The sequence below is a fragment of the Cervus canadensis genome, chromosome 22 (genome assembly GCF_019320065.1).
Source record: "Cervus canadensis isolate Bull #8, Minnesota chromosome 22, ASM1932006v1, whole genome shotgun sequence".
Classification (NCBI taxonomy): domain Eukaryota; kingdom Metazoa; phylum Chordata; class Mammalia; order Artiodactyla; family Cervidae; genus Cervus; species Cervus canadensis.
Window position 1 is genome coordinate 17,344,563 of NC_057407.1, and position 27,367 is coordinate 17,371,929.

General features: G+C 44.2%; 1 protein-coding gene, 1 long non-coding RNA gene and 1 other non-coding gene across 9 annotated transcripts in view; 1 reads left to right on the top strand and 2 right to left on the bottom strand.

Moving 5' to 3' along the window:
* Positions 1-27,367, top strand: part of ABHD6 (abhydrolase domain containing 6, acylglycerol lipase) — a 74,185-nt gene that overhangs the window by 7,382 nt on the left and 39,436 nt on the right. The window contains exon 1 of one of the 7 annotated variants that reach the window (XM_043443045.1): positions 290-429. The exons of 1 other annotated variant lie outside the window; for it this stretch is intronic. The gene's annotated coding sequence lies outside the window, so the exon portion shown is untranslated. Of the gene's footprint in view, positions 1-289; positions 430-19,594; positions 19,750-27,367 lie in introns of those variants that run through there. 5 more of the 7 variants (XM_043443041.1, XM_043443040.1, XM_043443039.1 and 2 more) reach the window with 5 other exon arrangements.
* On the bottom strand, positions 4,694-20,422 carry LOC122424828. Its single transcript, XR_006264567.1, has 3 exons — positions 20,289-20,422; positions 10,501-10,594; positions 4,694-4,985 (listed from the first exon to the last, which is right to left on the bottom strand). It is a non-coding gene; the product is annotated as an uncharacterized LOC122424828 (long non-coding RNA).
* On the bottom strand, positions 16,538-16,644 carry LOC122425271. Its single transcript, XR_006264807.1, has one exon. It is a non-coding gene; the product is annotated as a U6 spliceosomal RNA (small nuclear RNA).

Consider the following 27,367-nt stretch of genomic DNA (forward strand, 5'->3'; position numbering starts at 1 on the left):
ATTTGGGCAGGAAGATGAGAAGATCTGAAAAGCAAAAACAAGTACAAAATCCAGTCAATTTATAAACCCAGGTAGGATTTGCAGACCTTGTCATGGCAAAGTCTTCTGTGAAGAGAGGAAGTAATGAGAATAAGTTGAAGGCAGTGCTGGGATCTCCAGACCACTCCCTCTTGATGTGATGGGTGTGTGGTCATAGCCACAGGGAAGAGCGTGCAAGTATCACCAGCATGCATCCAGTCAGCATCCTGGCTAAATCACTAGCCAAGCACACCCAGGCGTTCTAAGGAGATAATCCCAGAGTGTTGAATACATGGAAGGAAATAATGACTTCCTGAACTGGTGGGGATGTTAATCTCCCCCTTGGCCACAGTCCAGACCTTAAGCCTGGTTGAATCTCTGGTGAAAAGCTGGTGGTGATTGTCCTCCCTGGTGAGTGGGTATCTTCCGACCAGAGAATGGTTGAGAATTCAGTGGGTACAGTTTTTTGTGTCTTTCAAGAGGGAATTTCTACATATGTGGTATTTTATGACCTTGTAACATATGAAAGATTTTAACCTATTAAACTGGCAGTCTTGTAACTACAACATAAAATGTGCAATTGAGGGAATGTATTTAGATTTGTAACCCTTGTTTGAAACCTTCCTTAGTTTCTGTACAGTTCTGGAACATTTATAAGAATTCTGCGTTAACAGTGTTTTATAAGTTGAATGTATTAGAATTATTTAGTATTAAAAAGGGTGGCTTTTTTAAATTAATTCAGATAACTGAAGAACTTTACAAGGAAATAGATATAAAAGAAGTTTAAAATGTTTGTAAATGGGTCTGTAACCCCTTAGAGGTAATTATTTAAGTTTGTTGGATGTAGAGTTGCCAGACTTAGCAAATAAAAATACAGAGCACTAGGTCAATTTGAATTTTAGATAATTCAAATTTAATTAGGCAACATGTATTTTACCTGGCAATCTTAGCTGGACTTATCAATGGAATAAAAAACCTGTATATGTCGAACTTAAAAGCATTGTCTAAGGCAGTAATCACCCTGCCAGGGTCCTGGGAAAGGTGTTCATTCTCAGCATCAAAAATAACCTAACCTATAGGATCAGAGAGTAAATTAATGTTTTTGCATTTTTTAACTTTGATAATTTTAATATTAATTTGAAAAATAAAGGAACCTCTGAATAATGGTTTCTGTATATAGACACTGCCCTTAAAGACATAAAAAAAAATCATATGAACAGATGAAGAGTTTGACCCCTTTTTGTAATTAGCACTCGAACTTCTTTAACAAAGTGCCTGGATTCTGGAAGTAAAATCTTGAGTCAAGTTTAGCTGAATCAGGTTAAGTGCAGGGCTTCACTGACTGCTTTCTGTTTCACCTCATCACACACTCCCCCAGGCCCTTACCGTGGTCCCTCCATTTTGCAGCTGAGCAAACTGAGGCTCGTGTTCAAAGAGGCACAGCTCGCCTGTGGCAAAGCTGCGGTCTGGTCCCACTCACTCTCACTCCAGACCAGCATTCTCCCCCACCAAACCAGGCACACCAGACTCAGTAAGAAACCAGCAGGTCAGGGGCTGTGAGGAGGAAAAAGAGAACTTCCAGGCTTTATTGTATACCCTTGGGTATTGTTTGAATTTTCTTTTTAAAATAAAAGCATGTACTTGCTTAGTAATTAGACAAAGTGCTAAAAAGCTTTTTATTCTTTTAAGTCGATTAAACAATGCCCATGCCAACATGTCCTTCTGGGCCAGCTTAGCCTCAGATGACTCTCAGCCAACCCCAGGCGTTCCTGATAACATGAGGGGCTGGAGCACTGGTGACCCAGGTAGAGCAGAAACCCTCTGCTTCTCCTTCTGCTGGGCTCCAGTGTTGGGAAGTGGAAGTTTGAGACTATCTCTTCCAGAAGCCTGGAGCCTGGAAAGAAAGGCAGACACTGGCCTGACCCACACTGAACACTTTGAGGTGTCCTTCTTTCTGCCATTAAGTGGCTACCGTGACATTTCCTGTGCCTTGTACTTCCAAACAGTAGTGTATAAGATGCTCCTGAAAAAAAGGATATTTATATATCCCTCCTTCTTGGAGATTTATAATACACGTTAGCATATTAAATGTCCTAAAAAGTCCTGCAAGGCTGGAACAAAGCTGCTTAACTATGTTGGAACAGTATGTCTTGAATTTATTGTCCATGGAACCCTTTATTCACATAACTCCTTTTAATATCTTGAGCTCCATCCACCTTGGGAAACACCATCCTGATTGAGCAAGGACAATTGGATTCCTTCAAAGACTTAAGCTCTAGTCCTTGTCAATAGACCCTACTGAAGATTTGCACGTGTCTTGTGAATGGGTAGATGTGAGGATCAGAGGTTGAGACATGTGACCCCAGACACCACCGGCAGCCACGGCCGTTCACCATGGGTGCTGGTGGGGCGGGAGTCAGTGGAGACAAAGGATGCTTAGAATTTGAGGAAGGCAACATGGGGATTCCAGAGGGAGTGAAAGTGTCACAAGTCAAGGTATCCAAAAGCAGCAAAAAAGAAATGAGGAGCCGGTGGGAAAGTTTTTACTCTTGGCAGGGGACATCCTCATGACTCAAAACAGGTGTTTCCAGTGACTGATGCCATTCCATGTGTAATAAGGAGTGTGTCTTAGCAATGATCTTGTATAGCATGCAGATTGCTCCAGTCATTATGTTTCATAACCAGCCTGGGGGTTGGGGCAGGGAGCGTGCATTTTATGTAAGGTTGCGTAATTGCGACAGATCTCACATTTGTATGATGGTTTCCAACTGGTGAAGCAGGCTCTGGTTTGGACCTCACGCAGCGTCTTCCACACCAGGCTGTGTCTGGACCTCAAGCTAGTTGCTCTCTGAAGGCAGTCAGTGCTCTGACTAGAATCCTTCAAAAGCTCTTTGTTTGACAGAAGGACCAAATTCCTTGTGGTGGCTTCTACCTACTCACCCCTTCAAGGTCCCATCCTCTATTCTCTTCTTGCCCCGCTGGCCTCCCCTCACTGCCTGGCTTTCAGTTCCCTCCTCCTGGCCTTTGCACAGCTGTTCCTGCACCTGCAGGGCTCTTCCTTCCACCTCTCAGTCTCAGCTTCAATGCCGTTCTCTCCCTGGCCCCCCTCAGCCCATGAGGGGTTTCCCTCTTACTCTCTTTCATGGAACACAGGTCTTTGCTTCATGGTATGTGTGACGATGTATTGTATTATTATCTATGAGCTCGTGTGTTGTCTGTTGTCTCTCCACCCCCACCCCCGACAGTTCTCATAGGCAGGGACACCTTCATGTAGCAGATGCTCAGTAAATCTTTGTTGAATGCCGGATATAATGCTCTGACTGACTCTGGAGCCTAGCTTCTCTACCACCCTTGGGATGGCTCTGAGCCAGGGTAACTCAGGTCCCTGGACAACCAAGGGAAACCCCAGGCGACTGAGACAAAAGAAATAATAACAGCAACCACTTCATACTGTCTGCCTTTCTCAGAGCACTGGGTGCTAAATTCTCACGTAACTCCCCAACCTCGGGAGCAGAGTGGAGCAGGAATCTCACCCTTGGTACTAATGGTATCTGAGGCCAAAAAATTCAGTGTCGTGGGGACTGCCCCATGCATTATAGGATGTTTAATAGCATTCTTAGCCTGTATCCGCTGGATGCAAGTAGTACACCCCCCCACCCCTAGGCACGACAAGCAGACATGTCTCCAGACATTGCCAAATGCTCCCACGAAGGTGGAGATCACCCTGTGTTGAGAATGCTGGAGGTTAAAGCATGCATAATTCCATTTATAGCTGTTCAGCCTCAGGCAAGTGTCTAAACCTCTCTGTGCCCATTTCCTCACTTTTGAAAATGGGGATAATTATAGCTCTTACATGTGAGAGCTGTAAAGATTTTGTGAGTTTATAGCTAAAAGGATGGAGAAGGAAATGGCAACCCACTCCAGTACTCTTGCCTGGAGAATCCCATGAATGGAGGAGCCTGGTAGGCTACAGTCCACAGGGTCTCAAAGAGTTGGACACAACTGAGTGACTTCAAGAAGAAGAAGAAGAAGATGGGAACTTCCCTGGTGGTCCAGTGGCTGAGACTCTGAGCTACCAATGCAGGCGGCCTGGGTTCGATCCCTGGTCAGGCAACTAGATCCCACATGCTGCAACCAGGAGCCAGTATAGCCAAGTAAATAAATATATTAAAAAAAAAAAAGAAGAAGAAGAAGAAGAAGATAGCTAAAGGGAAGACTCAGCACAGTGTCTGGCCCTTAGGAGTATTTTATTAGGATGATACTCTATCTTCAGAACAAACTGCAGATAAGGGATTGCCATTCCTACTTAACAGATGGGAATACTGAGACCTAGGGATAAAGAAGTTAGGCCCCAGTTGCTGATAGTGAAGTGACATAAAAAGCAGGAATTCAGGTTCTCAGGATTAATGCCCTTTGCCAGATCATGTGGGTATAAAATGGTCCATTAACTCCCGACCTCGTGACCAGTTGCAAACTCTGAGCTGGTGGTGTTGCAGTTAGTGGGTTAGATTCCCCAGGGTGGGGCTAGCGTGAGGCAAATGAGGCACTGGCCTTGGGTGCAAACTTTAAGGGGGTGCCGAAAAACTCAGTAATCAAGACAAATAATATTTTATGCATCGTTTTGAATAATTAATTTTAATAATTATTCAAATTAATGCAGATACATCTATAAAGATCAAAGTATCAAAATCTTAAAGACAAGATCCAACCTTGCATTTTCATGATTCTGCCTCATTCAGCTCACTCTGATCCTACTCCTGGGATCTGCAGATCTGTGCACTCGGTGGGCACACTTGGGAAGGATGACATTGGAGAAAATAGCACCCTCTTTTGGCTGATAGTGAACACTGCTCCTTTTCCAGGGAGCCAGTTCCCCTTCTTTGCCCCTTGAGGCAGCAGCGTCTCGGTGCTAGAAGAGTCTCTTCTGGCATCACAGTGCATTTTGCCATGATGCTTTAATGAGGCATCTAGGTTAAAAGGTAGCAGGCAGGTCAAATGATGTTGTTGGAGCCCCAGGCCCACCACTTCCCACTGCTCTTTGCTCTGAACTGGGTCCTGTTGCTTTTCTTGTTACCACCTGTGTGGACATGCCCTATGACCTGTCTCCATTTCTACGGAATATGCAAAAGCTGCCTGTTAATAGAAAGTTGGCTTTCCCAGCCTCACCATAAAAAGGGCCAGTGAAGAAACAGGGCCGAAGGGCAGTGGGAAACAGGACCAAGAGGCTTCTCACAGCTGCTGACTGGTGAGCAGGGAGCTGGCTGCTTCCTTAACTGCAGTTTCTTACTCTTCTTTTAAAGCTTTGGTAGCTTCGTTTTATTTATGTTTTACTTTTTACTTTGAAATAATTTCAAACATGCATGAAAGTTGCAAAAAAAGCCCCCTCACTTACATATCCTTCATCCAGATTCACCAGCAAAACTTTAGCCACATTCGTTTTTTCATCGTTCGTTTTCTCTAAAGATAGATTATTTTTTTCTAAACCTTTTGAGAGTAAGTTTAGGACATTATGACCTTTTACCCCTAAATCCTGCAGGGTGAATTCCCAAGAATAAGTACATTCTCCTACATAATCACGGGACAATTATAATTATAAAACATTATAGCAATTATAAAACTTGAAAGTTTAGCAATTATATTATTACCTAATCTACAGACCTTATTCAAATTTTACCAATTATTCTAATAAAGTCCTTTATAGCAGGATTTTCTTTCTGATCTAGAAGCCAATCTAAGATTAAGCATTGTTCTTAGCAGGCTTGTCTCCTTGGTCTCTACTCTTTCTTTCATATCCTTGACATTTTTGAAGTGTACAGCCCACTTATCTTGTTGAAGCTCTCTCAATTTAAGTTTGTCTGAGGTTTCCCCATGATTGCAATCATCTGATGCATTTTGGGCATGAATACTGTGTATGTGTCTCATGGAATTCTGTTTTTATATTTATTTTTGTTTATTTATTTTGGCTGCACCGGGTTTTACCTGCAGCAGGTGGAATCTTCAATCTTTTTTGCAGCATGTAGCATCTTTAGTTGCGGCTTGTGGGATCTAGTTCCCAGACCAGGGATGGAACCCCAGCTCCGTGCATTGGGAGTGTGGAGTCTTAGCCACTGGACCACCAGGGAAGTCCCTCTTGGAATGTCTTAAATAAGCTTTTCCTTGTATTCACAGGGCAGCTATGTGATTCTGAGACACAGGAAGCAGATTGATTTACAAGCTCTTACTAACAGCTAACATTTATTGAGCACTTGCTGTTTGACAGTCCTCTCAGCATTTGTTGATTTGGGGGCTTTTCTCCCCTTGAAACAATGTTATATGTGATGCTTATATTGGATCACAACAATGTAAAACAATAATAGCAGTTACGGACCCTGTTAGGGTCCGTAGGGTATTGAGGGTATTAAGCTCTATTTAGACCCCATGTTATACATACTCTTTACATGTGTGTATGTTGTTGATAAGGCAGTATCCGACTCTTTCGCGACCCCATGGACTGTAGCCTGCCAGGCTCCTCTGTCCATGGCATTTCCCAGGCAAGAGTACTGGAGTGGGTTGCCATTTCTTTTTCCAGGGGATCTTCCCAACCCCGGGATTCAGCCCAGGTGTCCTGCATAGTCAGGCAGATTCGTCACCACTGAGCCACCAGGGAAGCCCCCTCTTTACATGTTCAGTCAGTTCAGTTCTCAGTCGTGTCCGTCTCTGCGACCCCATGAACCACAGCACGCCAGGCCTCCCTGTCCATCACCAACTCCCGGAGTCTACCCAAACCCATGTCCATTGTGTTGGTGATGCCATCCAACCATCTCATCCTCTGTTGTCCCCTTCTCCTCCTGCCCTCAATCTTTCCCAGCATCAGGGTCTTTCCAAATGAGTCAGCTCTCCACATCAGGTGGCCAGAGTATTGGAGTTTCAGCTTCAACATCAGTCCCTCCAGTGAACACCCAGGAGTGGTCTCCTTTAGGATGGACTGGTTGGATCTCTTTGCAGTCCAAGGGACTCTCAAAAGTCTTCTCCAACACCACAGTTCAAAAGCATAAATTCTTCAGTGCTGAGCTTTCTTTATAGTCCAACTCTCACATCCATACATGACCACTGGAAAAACCATAGCCTTGACTAGACGGACCTTTGTTGGCAAAGTAATGTCTCTGCTTTTTAATATGCTGTCTAGGTTGGTCATAACTTTCCTTCCAAGGAGTAAGCGTCTTTTAATTTCATGGCTGCAATCACCATCTGCAGTGATTTTTGAGCCCAGAAAAATAAAGTCAGCCACTGTTTGCACTGTTTCCCCATCTATTTGTCATGAAGTGATGGGACTGGATACTAGGTTTTTAAAGCCTCCCTTCAACCAAGTATTACTACTATCCTCAATGTGCTGTAAGGAATTAGAGTCTCAGAGAGGGTGATTCACTTGCCGCAGATCTCACAGCTGGTAAGGGGCACAGCCAGGCCTGTTCGACACCAGAATCCGAGTGCCTGGCCAGTCTCCTGTACCGTGTCTTTCCTGGTACACAGCAGTGACGTGGCCGCATCAGTATTCCATCTCAGAACGCCAAGAACAAGCCATGTCCTCATCCCCTGACTCCCTGTAAAGATGGCGCTTTCCCCCATATTCTGAGGCCTTGTGCTTCCTCCACACAGAAGGCACATGAGAGCTTGGGGGACACCCCAGGCTGTGAGCAGGGGACCTGAGGAGGTGTGTGGTGTTCTCTAGGGGCAGATACCCCCTTTGGGTCATCACGCATTAGGCAATTATTTATAAACCATTGAAAACCACATCAATCATAGAGACAGGGTGAGGAGGGTATTTATGAGCAGAAGGTGTCAGTCTTTAACCAATTAGTGATTCATGAGTGTCACAAAGCAGGAATCCCATTTAAGAATGGAATTTTCCCTGCACAGGCAGAACCTGCTCCAGAGTCATCCCCAAACTGGATTTAGGTGCAGGCCAGTCATTCATAGCACATGGCCTTAAGAAATCAGCCTACTATAAGTGTGCGGGGGGTACAAAGATATATAAGACAGCTTCTGCCCTTGGGGGACTCAAAAATAGATAATTAATGGGATTTACCTTCGGTTTCAGTGAGTTTTCTATGCCTCTGAGCTATCATTCTATATCCCGTGGCCACAGAACTGTCATGGTTTTGAATTACCAATGTAAATCTGAGACCCAAACCTTCTTGAGTCCCATTGGCCACCATTTTATCTGGACTATTATGAGTTCTCTGACTGCGGAATCAGGGACTGTGGTCAGCAATTCTGGTTGGCCCAAGACTGAGAGGAGTGGGGGGTGGTATTCAGTGTAAAGACAGGGAAAGTCCCAAGCAAATCAGGAAAAATTGGTCACGCTGATGTTGGGAACAGGAGTGGCAGGAGGGGAATGGGTAGGTGGGAGAGGAATTATAGTAGCCAACACTTACTTTGTTAAGAATTTAGTAACACTGAGAAGAAATATATGAATTAAATACTTTATTACCCCTGTTTCACAGAGGTTTAAACTGGGACCCAGAGAGTAACTTGTCAGAAATACACGTTTAGTAAATGGTAGTCAGGCCTTCCAGAGAGCAATCTGTGTTTTCAGCCATTACTTTGCACTGCCTCAGAGGTCTCATGTGTAAACATGAGGCAGATAAAGTTTCAAAAATTATATTTTAAAAGTTGTCCATTTCTGTGAAGCTCAAGAAAATACAATGTATCTCTGAATGCCTAAATTGCTGCTTAAATCACAAGTTCCTTTTGGGGAGTAAAGAGCATGCAATTTTTAAAAAGAAACCATGTTGCAAATTAATTCTTAGATTGGAAGCAGACTCAGCTGGAAACAGAAGTGAGTGGAAGTTTTGTTTCCATAGAGACCCAGTCACATCCAACCCAGCAATGATCACATGACATGTAGCCCCAGTGATGTGGAACTGCCATTACTAAAACGAGGCTCAGCAAATGCTTGGTTTGTCTCGATCATCTTTGTAGCCCTGTGAGGTTGATGCCATTTATCAGTTCTTCATCATCGTCCCCTGTCTCTCCATGAACAAACTCAGGTTTACAGAGAGAGTTAATAGATGGCAGAGTAGGCTTCATGAAACCAGAGTGCACCATCTTCACTAGAAATGTGTTCAAGTGACTCAGACACCCAGAGCAATTGTTTCCTCATCTGCACCACCATCTGTGGGTTCTTGCCAGCCCAGTAGTCATTAGTCACAATTCAGTACCTACATCCCTGATTTCCCTGTGGTGTTCAGTTCAGTTGCTCAGTCGTGTCCGACTCTTTGCGACCCCATGAATCGCAGCACGCCAGGCCTCCCTGTCCATCACCAACTCCTGGAGTTTACTCAAACTCATGTCCATCGAGTCGGTAATGCCATCCAACCATCTCATCCTCTGTCGTCCCCTTCTCCTCCAGCCCCCAATCCCTCCCAGCATTAGAGCCTTTTCCAATGAATCAACTCTTCACATGAGGTGGCCAAAATATTGGAGTTTCAGCTTCAGCATCAGTCCTTCCAATGAACACCCAGGACTGATCTCCTTTAGGATGGACTGGTTGAATCTCCTTGCAGTCCAAGGGACTCTCAAAAGTCTTCTCCAACACCACAGTTCAAAAGCATCAATTCTTCGGCGCTCAGCTTTCTTCACGGTCCAATTCTCACATTCATACATGACTACTGGAAAAACCATAGCCTTGACTAGACGGACCTTTTGTTGGCAAAGTAATGTCTCTGCTTTTTAATATGCTATCTAGGTTGGTCATAACTTTCTTTCCAAGGAGTAAGCGTCTTTTAATTTCATGGCTGCAGTCACCATCTGTAGTGATTTTGGAGCCCCCCCAAAATAAAGTCAGTCACTGTTTCCACTGTTTCCCCATCTATTTCCCATGAAATGTTACATCTCCCCTAATCTAGCCATGTGGCTCAGGCCAGATAGGAAAGGGTTTCTTAAGACATAAAAGGCCACTAAATATAAAGGGTAATTTAACTAAATTAAAATTAATGTTTTTTAATTCCAAAATACTAAAGAAAGAGATGGGCTTCCCTGGTGGCTCCGATGGTTAAAAAAAAACACACACACACACACAAAAACAAAACACCTGTAATGTGGGAGACCTGGGTTGGGAAAAATTGCTCAAGCCCATTAATCTTGGAAATGAAGATTAAGATTGCAGTGAGGTGCCATCTTTTGCCTACCAGATTGAAAAAGCCTTATTGTGTCAAGTGCTGGAAAGATCCTAAAGATAGTCTCTTAAATTGTCTTCTAAAAGTTTACAGTTTTGCCTTTTATATTGAAGTCTTAATCTATCTTGAATTACTGTGGGGAAAGTGAGAATCATTAAATTCTGTTTTTTCAATATGAATATTTAATTGTTTTAGCAAGTTTTACTCAATTTCCTTCCTTTCCCTGGTGATCTGAAATGACAGCTTTGTCATAAACCAAGTTACCCTATGTAGATGAGTATGTTTCTCTGTTTTTTGTTTCATTAATGTTTTTATCTATCCTTACCTGAATACGTGGGCTTTCCAGGTGGCTCAAATGGTAAAGAATCCACCTGCCAATGCAGGAAACTGATGTTCGATTCCTGGGTCAGGAAGATCCCCTGGAGAAGGAAATGGCAATTTACTCCAGTATTCTTGCCTGGGAAATCTCATGGACAGAGGAGCCTGGTGGGCTACAGTCTGTGGGGTCGCAAAGAATTGGGCATGACTAAGCAATAACACCCGGAATACCTAATGTCCTAATAACCATACATTTTAAATAAGCTTGAGGGCTACCTTTTCTTCTTCATTGGAAGTATTCTGGCTTTTCTTAGACCTTTGCTCTTCCAATAAATCTTGTAATCAACTCATCTTTCTTGAAAAGCCCTGTTGAGATTTTGATTAGAATTACTTCTGTTTTTGAAGGAGGTATTCCTAATTTTTCATTATTCAGGATCGTATTTGCTGGAGGTTTTTGGTAGATGCCATTTAACTGGTTAAGGAACTTCTCCACTTAGTTTACTATGAGTTATTGCCATGAGGGACTGTTGAATTTTATGTTAAAATTTTGCAACTATTTAGATGATCTTATAATTTTCCTTTAATGTGTTGATGTAGTTAACTGCAAGGATGTTTTCCTAACTTGGTTATGAAGTATCATCCTTTTATATGTTGATGGATTCAACATTTTGAGTCCAACTTTACTAATATTTTACTTAGGATTTTTACTTCTGTGTGTTTGAGTTATTTATGAGCAATAATTGGTCTGGTTGTTTTGGTATCAGATTTAGATTGGCATCATCAAGTGAGTTGGGAATATCTCTTCTCTTTCTATTTTCCAGAGAAACTTATGAAAGAGTAGAATGATCTATCTATTCCTTGAAAGTTTAGATATGCTTCCAAACTTTCTTAATATTTCTGGACTTAATGTTTTCCTTTGATTAAAGATTTCTTCCATTTCCTTAGTAATAAATTATATATTTTCTGTAGTTTAGAAGTGACATATTTTGTTGTTGAATTGAACTCTTTATCATTATATAGTGATCCTCTCCATTCTTAATAATTTTTTTTGTTAGTCTATGTTCAGTTCAGTAGCTCAATTGTGTCCAACTCTTTGCAACCTTGTGGACTGCAGCTTGCCAGGCCTCCCTGTCCATCGCCAACTCCCAGAGCTTACTCAAACTCATGTCCAGTGAGTCAGTTATTCAATCCAACTATCTCATCCTTTGTTGTCCCCTTCTCCTCCTGCCTTCAATCTTTCCCAGCGTCAGGGTCTTTTCCAATGAGTCAGTTCTTCACATCAGGTGGCCAGAGTATTGGAGTTTCAGCTTCAGCATCAGTCCTTCCAATGAATATTCAGGACTGATTTCCTTTGGGATGGACTGGTTGGATATTCTTGCAGTCCACAGGACTTTCAAGAGTCTTCTCCAATACCACAGTTCAAAAGCATCAATTCTTTGGCGCTCAGCTTTCTTTATAGTCCAACTGTCACATCCATACATGACTACTGGAAAAACCATAGCTTTGACTAGACAGACCTTTGTTGGCAAGGTAATGTCTCTGCTTTTTAATATGCTATCTAGGTTGGTCATAGCTTTTTTTCCAAGGAGCAAGCGTCTTTTAATTTCATGGCTGCAGTCACCACTTGCAGTGATTTTGGAGTATTAGTCTATGTTATCTAATACTAATTTAGCTACACTACCTGTTTTTTGGATAATGTTTGTCAGGTGTATAACTTTCCACACTTTTACTTCAGCCTTTCCAAATTCCTGTTTTAGGAGTACCTCTTGAAACAATGCCTCTTAGACTTTTTTAACATTCAACTTGACAACTTCTGACTTTTAACTGATGTGTTAATTTATGTTTATTCTGATTATTAGTATATCTGGCCTTATTTTTACTATCTTTTTTTGGGGAGGAGTGTCACTTTTTAATATACTTCTTTTGGGTTGATTGGCGTTTATTTTGTTGTTGTTGACTTATGTCATTTTCCTCCTTCTATTGGTTCAAAAGATATATACGTATGTATGTACGTACATATATAGATATATGTCTTACTTTAGTGAATACCACTGGCTTTTTAACATACATTTAATAACGAAGGTGAAAATTAATTCACTTTCTACACAAATGCAAAGGCATTAGGATACTTTAACTTCAATTACCTTTTTTATGATTTATTGTTCCCAGCATTTTAGTTCTGACTTTGTGTTAAACGTACAAATTATATATGATTTTTGTTACCACTTTGTTTTCTACTGAGAGTGTTGTTTAAATTTGACTATATTTACCTATGTCTGCTCTAATATTTCTCTTTTCAGTTCAGTTCTTAATTGAGTCCAGTTTCTTCTTTCTGAAATGTATCTTAGAAGTTCAGTTAGTCGAGTCTTTCAGTTGTAAAATCACTTTGCTTTAATCTGTATCTCACTCTCATTCTTAAAATGGTGAGTATCCAATTCTCAGGTCTTTGAAGATGTCATTCTACTGTTCCTTAGCTTGAAGTGTTGCCATTGAGAAATCTGCTATCTAATTCCTTTTTTGTGTGAGTAATCCTTTTTTTTTCTTTCTTTTTTTTAAATCTACCTGCTTTTAAGGTCTTTTGTTTTTAGTGTTCGGCAGTTTCACTACTAAGTTTCTTGGTTTGGATTTCCTATTATTTATCCTGAATTATATGTAGGCTTCCTACATTTATGGAGTCACATGTTTTTTATGCTTTGGAAATTCTCAGTCATTACTGCTTCAAACTTTGCCTCTCTTTCCTTCTCCTCTTCTTTGATGATTAAATGGATTTTTAGATCTTCTCAATCTATCCTGCATATTCCATATCTTTTTTCATATTTTTCATGTCATATCATTCTGTGCTGATATATCTGAGTAATTTCTCCAGAGATGTCTTCCAGATCAGCATATTTGGTTAATCATGACCTGTGAGAATACTGGGCACTGTCTTACAGAGGGCATCCTTATTGGTGCTTGGAGTGAGGAAATACTGCTCCCCCAAGGCTGCTCTAAGCATTCGAGGGTCCTGAGAAATGTAGGCTCTGAGGTGCAGTGTATTCAATTTTGAGCTCAAGGATTAGTCTCCCAGTATTGTTTATGGATCTGCTGTACATATTTGGTCTAGGGACAACCATGTATTTCACTTTTATTTACTACTCACTGCCCGCTACTGTTTAGTGTTTTGAGAAAGGTGCCTCAGAATATCTGGCCTACTGTATGCTGAGATGCCATTTGAATTTTAAAAGCCTAAAGATGGCACTGCAAAATTTCACCATGTTTTTGGCATATTCTGAAACAATTTTGAACCCTGATTTTCTTTCCTTTGTTCAATTTAAAATTTAATGACAAGATTGGAGTTCTGTTTATCTAATTTTTTTTTTAATATCTAGGACGGAGAATTGGGGAGTTTCCATTAGAAAATTGCTTCCAGTCTGAAATTGTCAGATGAAAGAAAGTTGGGCCACTGTTGTTTAACCTTCTATGAATCCACTGAGCTGTGATGTTATGCAGTCTTGATTGCTTCATCTTGCCCATAAACACATAATAAACTGTTTTGTCCAAAGTCTGTAAACAATTCCCACAGCAGTCTTCAGATCTGCTCAGGCTAGTAATTGTTGAAATATCCTTCCTTTGTGTTTATATGGTGGACCCACATGAGCTCTTAGTAGTTACCTCCTTTGTTTCAGTTTCATAATCAACCACAGAATTTTGCTAGAAATCAACACCAAGCCTCTCGGTCTCTAGATTTCTGTATCACTCTTTGCATTTGAAGTAGGACCCCTTACTCTAATTAGTCTTCTGGCACGACTTACTGAAGACCACTGAATATGTTTCTGAGATCATATCTAAATATCCTTTTAATTCCCTGGGCAGTAATTTCTTTTGATCCCATGACTGGGACTGATTTTTCAGGTTGTTGGGTGTTCTTTCCATGTCTTTTTTTCCTATCCCGGGCTTGGTTTCCCTCTTTGTGATGTTCTGACCTGATCACATGGAAGTATTCTGCTGTGATGATTAAGTAAACAGGAACTGGTAGCTTTGCTTTCCCTTTACCATCTGTTAGTATTACATGTGCTCAGTTCCTTTTTAAAATTCATCTTCTTGATCTAAATCTGCTTTTAAATGAAACTTTTCTTTGGCATTCCAGTCTCAACTATTTTGAGTATTAGTTTCTCTTGCTTTTTCTTAATCTTTTGGAAAATTTCTATCATTTTCTAACTTATACAGAGGTATTTGGAAAATCTGGGCCAGAGGGCTAATTGTGTAGTGTTGGGGAGGAAGAAAATTTTCTCTACCCTTCTAAGTCCTTCTTGCTGGTCTAATAATTAAATCAACATGAAATACATTAACAGAGGAAAATCAAACAAAGTTTAATAACATGTATATACGGGAGAGACCCAGGAGAACTGAGTAACTTGCCAACATGGCCAAAACCCTCATCTTGAATATCGTCTTTGGCTAAAGAGAACAGAGAATGTTTGGAGGCAGTGGTTTGGGACTTGAAAGGGGAGAAGGCAAGTCACAAGAAGATGGGAAAGCAAGTGTTTGGTAAATAGGTATTTGTTGGGCCAGGCAGAGACAGTGAACACAGAGTGGAGTCTTAAGATATGTCTGATGATAACTCTATCCTGGGAACAGGCCTGTTACCTGAGTTCTTTAGGGAGCTAAGGGGGAGGTAAAAAGAAAAATTTCCTGAGTCTTCTGTCTCTTAAAAGTAATCAACCTAAATTAATCCTCGTGCCAAAGAGACATATTATGGAGTGGCAAATTTTGCTCCCCTATAGCAGTCACACTGTTGTCTTAATCCTTCTTTCCACGATCATATGCTACATTCTGACATATGTTGACTTGTCTCATGATATAATTTCCTGAACTCTTTCATTGATCTATAATAACTCATCCTGTAATTTATACTAGAGTCAAAATGTATGCGCTACAAGTTTGGTCCTATGCATAAACAGATACTTGACAATTACTTAAGTTACAAATACATGTATAAACAGTATTTTGAATTGTTTGTAAAGAAGATTTTTTTTTTTGCCTAAAAATTTCATAGATTTCTAGATATAAGCTCTTCTAAGGTGAAACTTTGCCATATATTTCAAAACCAATCCTATTACTAGTTATGGCAGTAGGCATCTTAGTGGTTAGGACATAGACTGCATTCAGATATACACAACTTGGTTTGGATTCTGGCAGTATCACTTATTAGCAGAGTGATCGTGGGTAGATTCACCTCTTTGAGTCTCAGTTTCCTCAAATGAGGCTCATTTTCCTTTAAAATGAGGCTAGTAATAGTACCCACCTCATAAGATTGTTGGGATAGTTCATTGAGATAATATATGTAAAGCGCTTGAGCACAAAGTGAGACACTCAGGAAGAGCTCAACACGTGATCGCTGACTATTATTTGCCTGCTCTGTGCCAGCCATCATGCTGGCCCCTGGGGAGATGGAGATGGACAAGGATTTCACAATCAGTGGAGTCAGGAGTCACTGAAATGAGTAAATACAGCATTATTTACAATGTGCTGCAGGGATATGGGTGATGAACTCGTTCTTTTTTGCATAGGTAATCTGGGAAGACTGCTTCGAGGTGATGACATATGAATAGCATATTGTGCAGGGGGCTCAGTGGTTGGCTTGCAGATGCCGTGTGGTAAATTTTTGGAGACTGGATTGTGCTCATTGGCCATAGACCCAGGGATGCTGTCTAGCTGGTATCCATATACATGTGGTATCATATATTTTTCATTTTTCTCCTATGTATATTTCCATATGGTATAGTATGTAAGTCTCAACCATGTTGCATTTGTACTTGGCCCAAATTTGTACCTATTGTTCCTCATAATTCCACCATAGCTTGTGTTTAATCCTTGATTGGATTGTTACTAATATTTCATCTTATTAAAGATAAAGTCCTTGGGGGCAGGAAGTGTTCACCCAGAGAGTACACAGCATGTAGTAGGTCCTTGGTAATGTTTGATGAATGAATGAACTTCTTTGACTGCTGACCCCACTGCTGGTTATGGTATCTTTTTTTTTTTTGTATGATTTTTTTTTTTTTTTTAATATGGAACGCTTCACGAATTTGCGTATCATCCTTGCGCAGGGGCCATGCTAATCTTCTCTGTACCGTTCCAATTTTAGTATATGTGCTGCCGAAGCGAGCACTGGTTATGGTATCTTGAGTGAGTCTCTTAACCCCTCAGAGCTCTACCTGTAAAGTGGGTTGGCATATCTCCCAGGGTGATTGTGAGGACTAAGTGAGGTGATGCCCAGTGCCCAGTCAGTAATAGGCGTGCATAAACAGTGGTGACCATCAGCATCACTCCGTTCTGACTGGCATGCCGCTGACTCCAGGGGCTTTCCATGGACTGCATGGCAGAGTGAAGCCTGGGGCCGTTTGCTGCACCTGCTGGCAGAGGAGAGGTTTCTGAACTCTTTCCTAATGCTGGGATGAGACCTATCAGGTAATAAGGAGTTTATACTGAACATGACTGAAGGGGCCTTTTGGAACCTGGATGGCCCCTTGGATTGCTCCCTGTCCTCCCACCCACTCTTGATTCCTCCGTGAGTGTTCAGAGGTGTTACTGACTTGGGGAGGGACCACACATGAGTTCCCTCCTCTCCTCCTGCCTCCTGAGCTTCACTGTGAAATGGAAGCTATTTAAGGCTTCTCTCCTGTCAGTCACCAGGTGGAGAGGAGTCACAGAGAAGGTGACTCCCATCTGGGGCTCAGTGTATCGAAATATAAAACTCTGGGGAAGAAAGCCTCTCTGAATGTAGAAACTGCAGACCCTAGGAGGCCTCTGGGGCCACAAACTATGAATTAGAAGAAAGATAACTTACCCATTTTTAAGGTTTTGGAGAGGAAAAAACATTAAATTTAAGCTATAAGTGTTTTTACGTGTTCAGACCCACCAAGTGAAGCTTATTGGTGGTTTCATGGGACCTTCCAGGAAGTCATCCATAAATTTTATTCCCTTATTTATTCATTCAGCCCCTCAGCAGCTGTTTGGTGAATGCTCCCTGAGCCTGAGATTTGCTAATAAATGGTGAGTGAGGATTAAAGTCAGTTTTAGTCCTTGCTGCCTCTCTGAACCTGTTCTGAGGGTGTTGAAGGACTGCTAGCTTGGAAAGACTTTGGCAGTGAGGAGAACTAAGGCCAGAGAAGGTACACGGCCTTTGATGAGTAAATTGTCCCCAAAGCTCTGAGAACAGTTCCATGAAGCAGGTCAGATGCAACTCTTGAAGTCTGAGTGATGAGGTGTCCAACATGCTCCGGCCCCAGCCAGGGAGATTGTCCCGTACTCTGGATGCATTCCAGCAGCCCTGACAGGCAGACTTTACAGGGCTTCCAGTGGCCTTGGAGATTCCTCTTTGCTACATTTCTGGTGCTTCTCATCTGTGTCCCATTCTTAAAACTCAAGACCTGACCAACTCAGCCAGGTTTTGCCAGGTTGGCAGGCCCGAGGCTGCCTTTGTGGTAGAGTTAAATGGCCGAGAAAGTCCTGCTGGGTACTGGTCCCACGTAGGTCTGGAGCAAGAAGCAGGCAAGCCAGGGACTCAGTACAGTAGGGAGACACCTCTGCTGCTGCCACTGTGTGCGTGCGCGCGCGCGCGCGCACACACACACACACACACAGGCTCAGCACATAGTAAATGTTCAGTAAATATTTGTGAAATGAATGAATAAGTACTTTGATGGAAGGAGCCCACAGTATAGTGTGGGTCCAAAGGGAATTTAAGGAAGGCTTCCTGGAGGAAGTGGCATTTAAATTGAGGTATGGAAAAGAGGTCCTGATGGGGGGAAAGACTGAGGGCAGAAGAAGAAAAGGATGTCAGAGGATGAGATGACTGGATGGCATCACGGATGCAATGGACAGGAACTTGGGCAAACTTTGCAAGTTGGTGAGGGACAGAGAGGCCTGGCATGCTACAGTCCATGGGGTCACAAAGAGTCAGGCACAACTGGGCAACTGAACAACATGGAAAAGAGGAAGGCGTAGCCAGGCCAAGTGGGAAAGGGTGAGAGTTCTTGGGGTAGAGTTCAGCCCCAGTGCCCCTGGGGTACTAGCAAATGCTGCTGAGGGTGTAAACTGAGGCCAGATGCTCAAAAACCTAGGCTTGGTGGCAGATAAACTAGACAGAAACAGTATTTGAATTTTAATGGGTGATGACTTCTATACACTCCTTCCTTTTTTTTTTTTTTTTTTTTGCCTAGTGAGGTTTAATTGTCCTTAAATGAAGAAATGGCGATAGCGGGGATTTAACCCATGCTTGAAAAGTTTATAAGATGGTCATTTTTGCACTCAAGAACTTTGAAGCTAGATGATCTAGGGTTGGGATTCCCAGTTCTGTGCTTTACAGGGCAAGTTCCTTGTCCCAGAAAAGCACAGTGCCCACCTCACAGCATCAAATGGGATGACCCACATAGGGCACGGTTACTTTGCTTGCCTGTGAACTTGTCTGTCCCTTCAAGCCCTTCCAAGGTAGAGATCCAGCCTGAGTCACTGCCGGTGCTGTGCCCAGCAATGCTAGGCACACAATAGGTGCTCAGTAAAACAGCTCAGCGGTAAAGAATCAGCCTACAAGGCAGGAGACAGGGGAGATGTAGGTTCGACCCCTGGGTTGGAAAAGGAAATGGCAACCCACTCCAGTATTCTTGCCTGGGAAGTCCCATGGACAAAGGAGCCTGGCGCGCTACAGTCCATAGAGTCTCAAAGAGTCGGACAAAACTGAGCGACTTAAGCAAGCAAAATAAACAATGCCGCGAAGGATTCTGTGGAAGTGTGTGTGGCTCTTTGGGTTCCAGCCCTCCCCCAGGCCCCAGTCAAAGCTTTGGGGCCGAGGCCTGGGTGATTGAGTTCTGCCACCCCTTCCCCTTCCCCGGCACCTGGCGCTGCAAAGGGAACACGGTAGGCGCTCTAGGATGTCTAGAGACAGGTTGGTGGGATCGGGTAGTGTCAAATACCAACTTTATCCTCCGGGCTTTACCCTATGACCCGGGGATGCCAAGGAGCTAGGAGTTCTCGCCCCGAGCCTTCAAGAAGGAACCCAGCAGCCTGGGAGCAGCGCAGGGGCGGAGCCGGCTTTTCTGTCGGAGGACCTAGGCCCGCGCACCGCGCCTTTAAGGCGACCAGCCGAGCCGGCCCAGGAGCTGAGAGCCGGTGCCGGCGGAAGGGTGAGCGCATCTGCAGGACCTGAGCTGGGGGCCAGGACCGAGGAAAGGCGTCTGGATAGTGCAGGGGTTCCAGACGGCTGAGGTCAGGTGAGGTGAGCGCCGGTCGGTGTGGGAGGCGAGGGGGGTGGTGGTGCTCATTTAGGAAGGAATATCCCCGGACTCCCCCAATGGCCCCATGACCTACCCTACACTTCCGAGTTCGGATTGCCTAACCTCTCTCCAGAGGGCACGATGCGAAGAAGGGTTGGGGACCTGTACCTCCCTTTTTCCTCCGTTTCCCCCGCCCTAGCACCAGCCCCTGCGCGCTCCCTTTGAGCGCCTGGATAGGTTTGACATTCCTGAATCCCTGGTCCCTATTTCCTGGGGCCAGGCTGCCTGCTGCCCTAAGCACCCGGACAAGGTGAGGACTGGTCGGGGACCTGCGCGCTTTCTATTCGGCCTCCCCGCTTCTTGCACCAGCCCCTAGGCGCCGCCTCCCCAACTGCCTCGATGGTTTGGAGGCTTCCTGCACCCGCGTTCCTCCCACTTTCTGGGGAAGGGCTACAGCTCAGCTGCCCCGCCAGCTGCTGTCACCGTCTCCATCCTGCCCCAGACAAGTGCACCCCTCAAGACCTTCCCAACCATAACTTACCTCCAGCAGCCTTTCAACTCTCCTTTCTCCACCCTCCGTCAGTTCCTTTGCATCCTCTCCTCCGCTCAACCCGCCGGTCAGGTTGCTGGTCCAACCACCCCAACCGCACCGCCCGGCATCCCCGGCATCCCCGGCATCCCCAGGGCTTCCTGGCCGTATTGGAAATGCGGGTTGTGTAACGCTGGCTGCAGGGCAGAGCTCGCGCAGGCTGTGAGCCCCTGAACCCGCAGAGGAGTAGAGGAGGCCAGGCTGAGGGAGGGAGGAAGAGGTTGTAGACTGAAAGGCTGTGCCAGCAAGCCACTGTATGAATCCTTTTCTGTGCCCACGGGCCTGAGTGGTTAAGAAAAGATCTCACCCCTCAAGGCTCAGAAATCCCTAATGGCAGACTCCACCTGGCTGGGAGTTTAAAATAGCTTCTTATTAATAATAGCTGACATACAGTAAGCAAAAACAGGGTGTCAGGCCCCTTCCTAAGCACCTTAGAAAACCTTACCTGGTGAACTCCTACCAATAGCCCCATATGAGGTAGGTGCCTCTACTGTGCCCATTTTTTAGAGGAGAAATGAGAGGGATTCAGAGGTGGGTCTCTCCCAGGACATACTGAGTCACCTCAAAGCCCCCATTCTGAACCACTGGGCTTACTTTGTTGTAACTAATAAATTTTTATCAACAACAGTTTTTAATACAGAAATTACATAAGTTAATAACCTGTGTCCCTAGCATAAATTAGTTTTTCTAAAATTAGGTTTTCGGACCAGCATGGGATCCTTGGTACCCTCTTTAAGGATATTGATGCCCAGAGAGAAGGGACTTGCATGAGGCCACACAGCCTGAAAGTGCCAGGACTGGGGTGCAAAACAGGTCCTGGAATGGCTAATTGGTACTTCCTGGGTTCTCTGACAGCTGCCTCGGCCCTTCAGTCTGGGATCTCGGAGACCCCGCCGCCCTCCCCTTCTGCATCGTGGTGTCTTCCTTTCCTGCTTCCTTTGCTCTAACCAAGTTAGTGAACACACGTTCCACCCTCTGCTGCCCTTCTTTAGCTTGTCACCTGCTCTAGGAACGCTGTTCCTGGAATCTCTAATGTCTAAATTGTCAAAAGTTCAGAAATAAGTAAAACCAATAATTACCAGAGTAGTAATTAGTAAGAATTTATTGTGCACACTCCAAAAAGACAAAACCAGGAGCGTTAAAACTAAAATAGTGGAACAAGGCTCAGGGATAAACTGTTTTAAAGCAGCTTCAGTTCAGTTCAGTCCCTCAGTTGTGTCCAAATCTTTGTGACCCCATGAACTGCAGCCTGCCAGGCCTCCCTGTTCATCACCAACTCCCAGAGTTTACCCAAACTCGTGTCCATTGCATTGGTGATGCCATCTAACCATTTCATCCTCTGTTGTCCCCTTCTCCTCCTGCCTTCAATCTTTCCCAACATCAGGGTCTTTTCAAATGAGTCAGCTCTTCGCATCAGGTGGCCAAAATATTGGAGTTTCAGCTTCAACATCAGTCCTTCCAATGAACACCCAGGACTGATTTCCTTTAGAATGGACTGGTTGGATCTCCTTGTAGTCCAAGGGACTCTCAAGAGTCTTCTCCAGCACCACAGTTCAAAATCATCAATTCTTCTGCGCTCAGCTTTCTTTATAGTCCAACTCTCTCATCCATACATGACTACTGGAAAAACCATAGCTTTGACTAGACGGACTTTTGTTGACAAAGTAATGTCTCTGCTTCTTAATATGTTGTCTAGATTGGTCATAACTTTCCTTCCAAGGAGTAAGTGTCTTTTAATTTCATGGCTGCAATCACCATCTGCAGTAAAGCAGCTTACATAGTGAGAAAGCAGTGGTGGTTTATTCTTTACAGTAGTTGGTTATAATATTAGAATTTTCTTAAATAATAGGGAATTAGTCAATAGTTACCTCATATCAACCTTGGGAAACAGTTCAGATTTTGCATATGATTTCTAGGGACATGAGCAAGAACTGACATAAGTGAGTCTTCCAAAATAAGTTAAGCTTTGTGTGGCTACACTAGTATCATCTGCTCAGGGAATCTTCAAGGCTGGTCTCCCATTTGTTTTTGATTTAACAAAACATTACCTACCCCTTAGGGTCTAACTTGTCTGTACCCTTGAGAACACTCCCCTGATTTCTCCCCTGCTCCCAACTAAAATCTCTTTCTTTCTCCCTTGGGATGCTGTAGCTGGGATCCTACCACCTTCTACTCCCATAATGGTGTTTGGAAAGCTCTGCAGCACACATCTGCCTTGTCCTCTTGGGTGCCGTCGTGCTGGCAGGATTGCTGGTATTCCCCAAGACTCCTCTTCCCACCTGCCTGGTGAAGCCCCAGGACAGAGAGAGGTCCATGGGGGATGGGGTGGTTTCTGAAGTAAGGATAAGTTCAGAATTTCTGAAGCCTGCAACCCCAAACTCCCTTCATTGAGCTGCAGCTGATCACAGGGAGAATGGCTCAGTGAGGTACTCAATGTTATAACTACATATTTGTTCATAACGCTGAGGGGTCCCACCAGAAAAATCAGAGAGACTGAGGTCCAAATCCCACTTCTACCACTGGGTAGCTTTGTGACTGTGGGCCAGTTACCTAACCTCTCTGAGCCTCAGCTTCTGGTAATAATACCTGCTTTAGAATGCAGTGGTGAGATTTAGATAAAGTAAAGCACAGGGCCCAGCACGTGATAAGCACTCAGTAAATACCTATTAGTGTGGAGAGTGACCACTACTTTGAGTTGTTGGAGAATTATTAACTTATTACTGTATGGCTCATACTGATTCTGCTTAGCGATGGGTCAGAGGAGTTCAGGCCAAGAAGAGGTAAGCATTTTTTGTGCTCAGAAAGGCCTGCCTGTGAGAATGTCTTCAACTGCATATCATCCGTTGCCTTTTCAATGCGATAAATTGTCTATTTTTTAAGCTTTAAAAATTTATGAGCTTCTAGTTCTGTGATGATCTGTGTTACCTAGAATGAATGCGTAATTGTGGTTTGTGCAGTTGTAAGTGATTATGAAACTTAGTGATAGGAGGGAATTAAAAAAAAAACCTAGAGATGACCTTGGTTTGCAGTGTGTGTGGTTGGTTCAGGCCTATCTTGGGAGTAAGAGGTTTGATTCAAAGGTTACCTGGGTTTGGAGAAAAGGAAAGCAAATGAATGCTTTATCCTAGTAGGCTAGTGAACTGCTCAGACTGTGGAAATCCACTTCCATGTGCCATATGCTTTTCCAGCTTCTGGTTATTCTGATAACTAGATCAGTCATTATAGTGGTGAGTGTTCAGAAGAAGAGGCGAGGAATGTCACCTTCAAAGCTAGTGTTTGGAATTCGATGGGAAGCTAGTTCTGCAGGTTTAAAAACTTTTTTATTTAAAAATTTCTCCTAAATTGATTCTTTACTGGAATATGTTAGGATCCCATTTGATAATTTAAGGACTGTCGAGTTTAGATGTTGTAAGACATAAAGTCAGCACAATATTGTAGAGCTGTTATTCCCCCCCCACCCCCCCGCCAAAAAAAGACAAAGTTTTGTAAGTTTCACAGTTGTATCGAATTTAGCAGCTGTGCAACTTTTATTTCTATGACCCTGCAGGGACATAAGCACTTTTCATACTGTCCTTTATAGTGACCTCTAGCCACATATCGCTATTAAAGCTAAATTAATTCAAATTAAATGTACAGTTCTGTTCTTCAGTCACACTAGCCGCATTTCAAGTGCTCATGTGCCATGTGGCCAGCAGCTACCATATTAGGCAGAGCAAACAGAGAACATTTCTTTCTTCACAGAAAGTCCTATAGAAGGGACTTCCCTGGTGGTCCAGTGTTTAAGGCTGCGCTTCCTACATAGAGGGCCCTAGTTAGTTCCCTGGTGGGGGAGTTAAGATCCCACCTGCCACGTGGTGTAGCCAAAAAAAAAAAAAGTCCTATAGGATAGCACTGTTTAGATCTATAAGGCTATGGAAAAGTCATGTGATTATGGGGTTAAATTCCCTTCTTTCTGGCAAGTCATCTGCAGGCCAAGTAATCGAGTATGCAGAGAATGTTTTATTGTTGAGAATGAAGATGTTAACAAATCCCCTTAGCCTCCATTTTGGCTGAATGGCTCACTGGCTTTTAACACTGCCAGATTCAAAGGATGGGGGAGAAGGGAGAATCAAACGAAATGTCTCTGGGCAAGTGCATCTGGCTGCCTGTTAGAACCTCCTCTGACCTCTGCCCCAGTCAAGCTGAATCTAAATCTCTGAGGGTGGGGCCTAGGAATTCCAGGAATCTGTTTTTGTTTCTTTTTTTCAAGCTCCCTGGGGTATTGTGCAGCCAGGGTTGAGAGGCAAGGTATGTATATGGAATCCGGAAAGATGGAACGGATAATCCTGTTTGCAGGGCAGCAGAGGAGATGCTGACAGAAAGAACAGACTTGTGGTCAGGGAGAGGGTTAGATGACTTGAGAGAGTAGTATTGGAACATATGGGGCTTCCCTGGTGGCTCAGATGGTCAAGAATCCACCTGCAATGCAAGAGACCTGGGTTTGACCCTTGGGTCAGGAAGATCCGCTGGAGAAGGGAACGGCTGCCCACTCCAGTGTTCTGGCCTGGAGAATTCCATGGACAGAGGAGCATATACCTTACCATAAGTAAAATAGATAACCAGTGGGGATTTGCTGTATGATCCAGGGAACTCAAAGCCTATGCTCTGTGACAGCCTGGAGGGATGGGATGGAGAGGGAGGTGGGAGGAAGGTTTGCGAGGGAGGGGACATGTATATCTGTGGCTGGTTCATGTTGACGTATGGCAGAAACCAACACAATATTATAAAGTAATTATCCTCCAGTTTAAAATGCAAAAAAAAAAAAAAAAAAGAACAGCTTCAAGACTGTGCCCTTAAAAAAAAATTCCTGAGCAAGAATTTTTCAAAGTAGATTTGGTAAGTGACTAAAAATGTTCCTCACTGATTAACTGCGGTAATAAAGATTGTAGTTGAGTGGGCTCACTTCCTGTAGAAGTGGGTCTCCACTGAGGGCAGCTTTACCCCTAGGGAGCATTTGGCACCATCTGGAGACATTTTTGCTTATCAAAACTTGGGGGCCTCTCTCCACTGATTAGTGGCAGGGGATACTGCTAATTACTGTCACAGTGCTTAGGAAGTGGATAGGAAAACCCCTCACAACAAAGAATTAATCTGGCCCCAAATGTCACTTGTGCTATGATTGAGAAACCCTAATTGAGACATAGGGCCCCCTAGGGGCTTCCCAGATGGCGCTAGTGGTGAAGAATTCGCCTGCCAATGTAGGCGCGTGCAAGAGATGTGGGTTGGAAGATCCCCTGGAGCTTTAAAACGGCTCCTCACTCCAGTATTCAAGCCTGATATGTGATGAAGTTTGGGAACTGAGCTATGGGCTGGACTCTGGGAGTATAAAGATAGTGACAGAGAAAAAAAAAAAAAAAGATAGTGACAGAGAACTGCCTACTGATGAAGCATCTGAACAGACCTGGGCACAGCAGCAGTGCATGGTGATGGAGGTGTATTTCTGAACACAAGTTCATGTGCACGATACACAGTGAGGACAAACAAACCGAAATGTCGGAGTTGGGAGCAGAGTAAATTTATTGCAGGGCCAAGCAAAGGGAACAGGTTCCTCCTCCCAGTGGTTTGAGGGGAGACGTTTTTAAAAGGCAAATTAGGGGTGAGGGCTGCGGGGTTTGTGGCTTTTTTCTGCTTGGTTGGTGGTGAGGTAAAAGCTGTGCTCCAGGAATCTTACACTCAGCAGGAAGTTACATCCTCAATCTGGGTGGGAGCCTTAGTTCCGACGGAAGAGATTGAAGATACTGTTCCGAGTGTTCCTTGAGGAGGAACCAGGACCCTGCCCCAAGGCTGAACTTTTCTTTCTTGACTACTCCTCTGTTTCTGCAGCCCCTCTCTTCCCTGATTAGCACCTGTTTGAATCTGCCCTGTGGAGCTCAGGGAAAGTCAAGGAGGCTGAATGAAACCTATTTCCTACAGATACGGAGGGAGCGCAGAAAGGCTTTTGTTCCCAGGAGGGCCCCGTAGGGTTTCAGTGGCATGGCTGTCTAGCTCCTCCCGGGAGAGCAGGCCAGTGCTTCCCAGCTGCGCAGCGAGTACTCATCACCCTCCAGTCCCTGCTTTGAGCAGTCTCCATGCATCATTTGATTTTGTCCCCACACTGAGGCTCCAAGAGGTTCTATGACTTGCCGAGGTCCCATAGCTGGTAGTGACAGAGCAGAGATGTGAACGTAGGTTATGGAACTGCACAGCTGACCCTCAGAGAAGCATTCACAGGTGGGGTGGTCCCAGGTGGCTCTGTGGTAAAGAATCCAGCTGCCAAGTAGGAAATGCGAGTTTGATCCCTGGGTTGGGAAGATACCCTGAAGGAGGAAATGGCAGCTCATTCCAGTATTCTTGCCTGGGAAATCCCATGAACAGAGAAGCCTGGTGAGCTGCAGTCCATGGGGTCACAAAAGGGTCAGACACGGCGGAGCAACTGAACAACAACAAGTCTCCTAGCCGAGACTTGAAGGATGTAACCTCAAGTCCTCCAAGCAGGGGTGTGCTAGGCGTAGGGGAGCCATTGTGCCAAAGCCCTGGGGGTGTGAAGGAGCATGCTGTGTCAGGATCGTAGCTCTCTCAGGAAAACAGGGGTCAGGATAAAAGAGGATGGCATGTGAAGGATGGGCAGGCTCCAGCTTGTCCATGGCCTTCCATGTCACGCTGTGGGCCACTGTGAGCCTCCAGTGGAGTGGGGCAGAGGAAGTGAAGCGCTGTGTGCCACTGGGCAGCTTGCTTCAGCTCTCTGGGTCTCAGCTGCCCCTCTGAACTGGAGTCTCTAAAGCTACTGTGATGAGGAATGCTCGTTTTGTTAGCGACCATAATGAACAGAGTGAAGAAATAGCCCCCAGTGGCGCTGGTGGGGCGGCGCTGTGATTCCTGGCTTGCCTGTTTGTCGCTTGGTATTCTACTAAGTGCCCCCCGAGGGACGGCGTGGTGACGCTAAAGTGCCGTGGCACGTGCTGAGATGTGGTAAGACTTGTCTTCAAGGAGCTTGCAGCCTGGTGCAGGGTGCA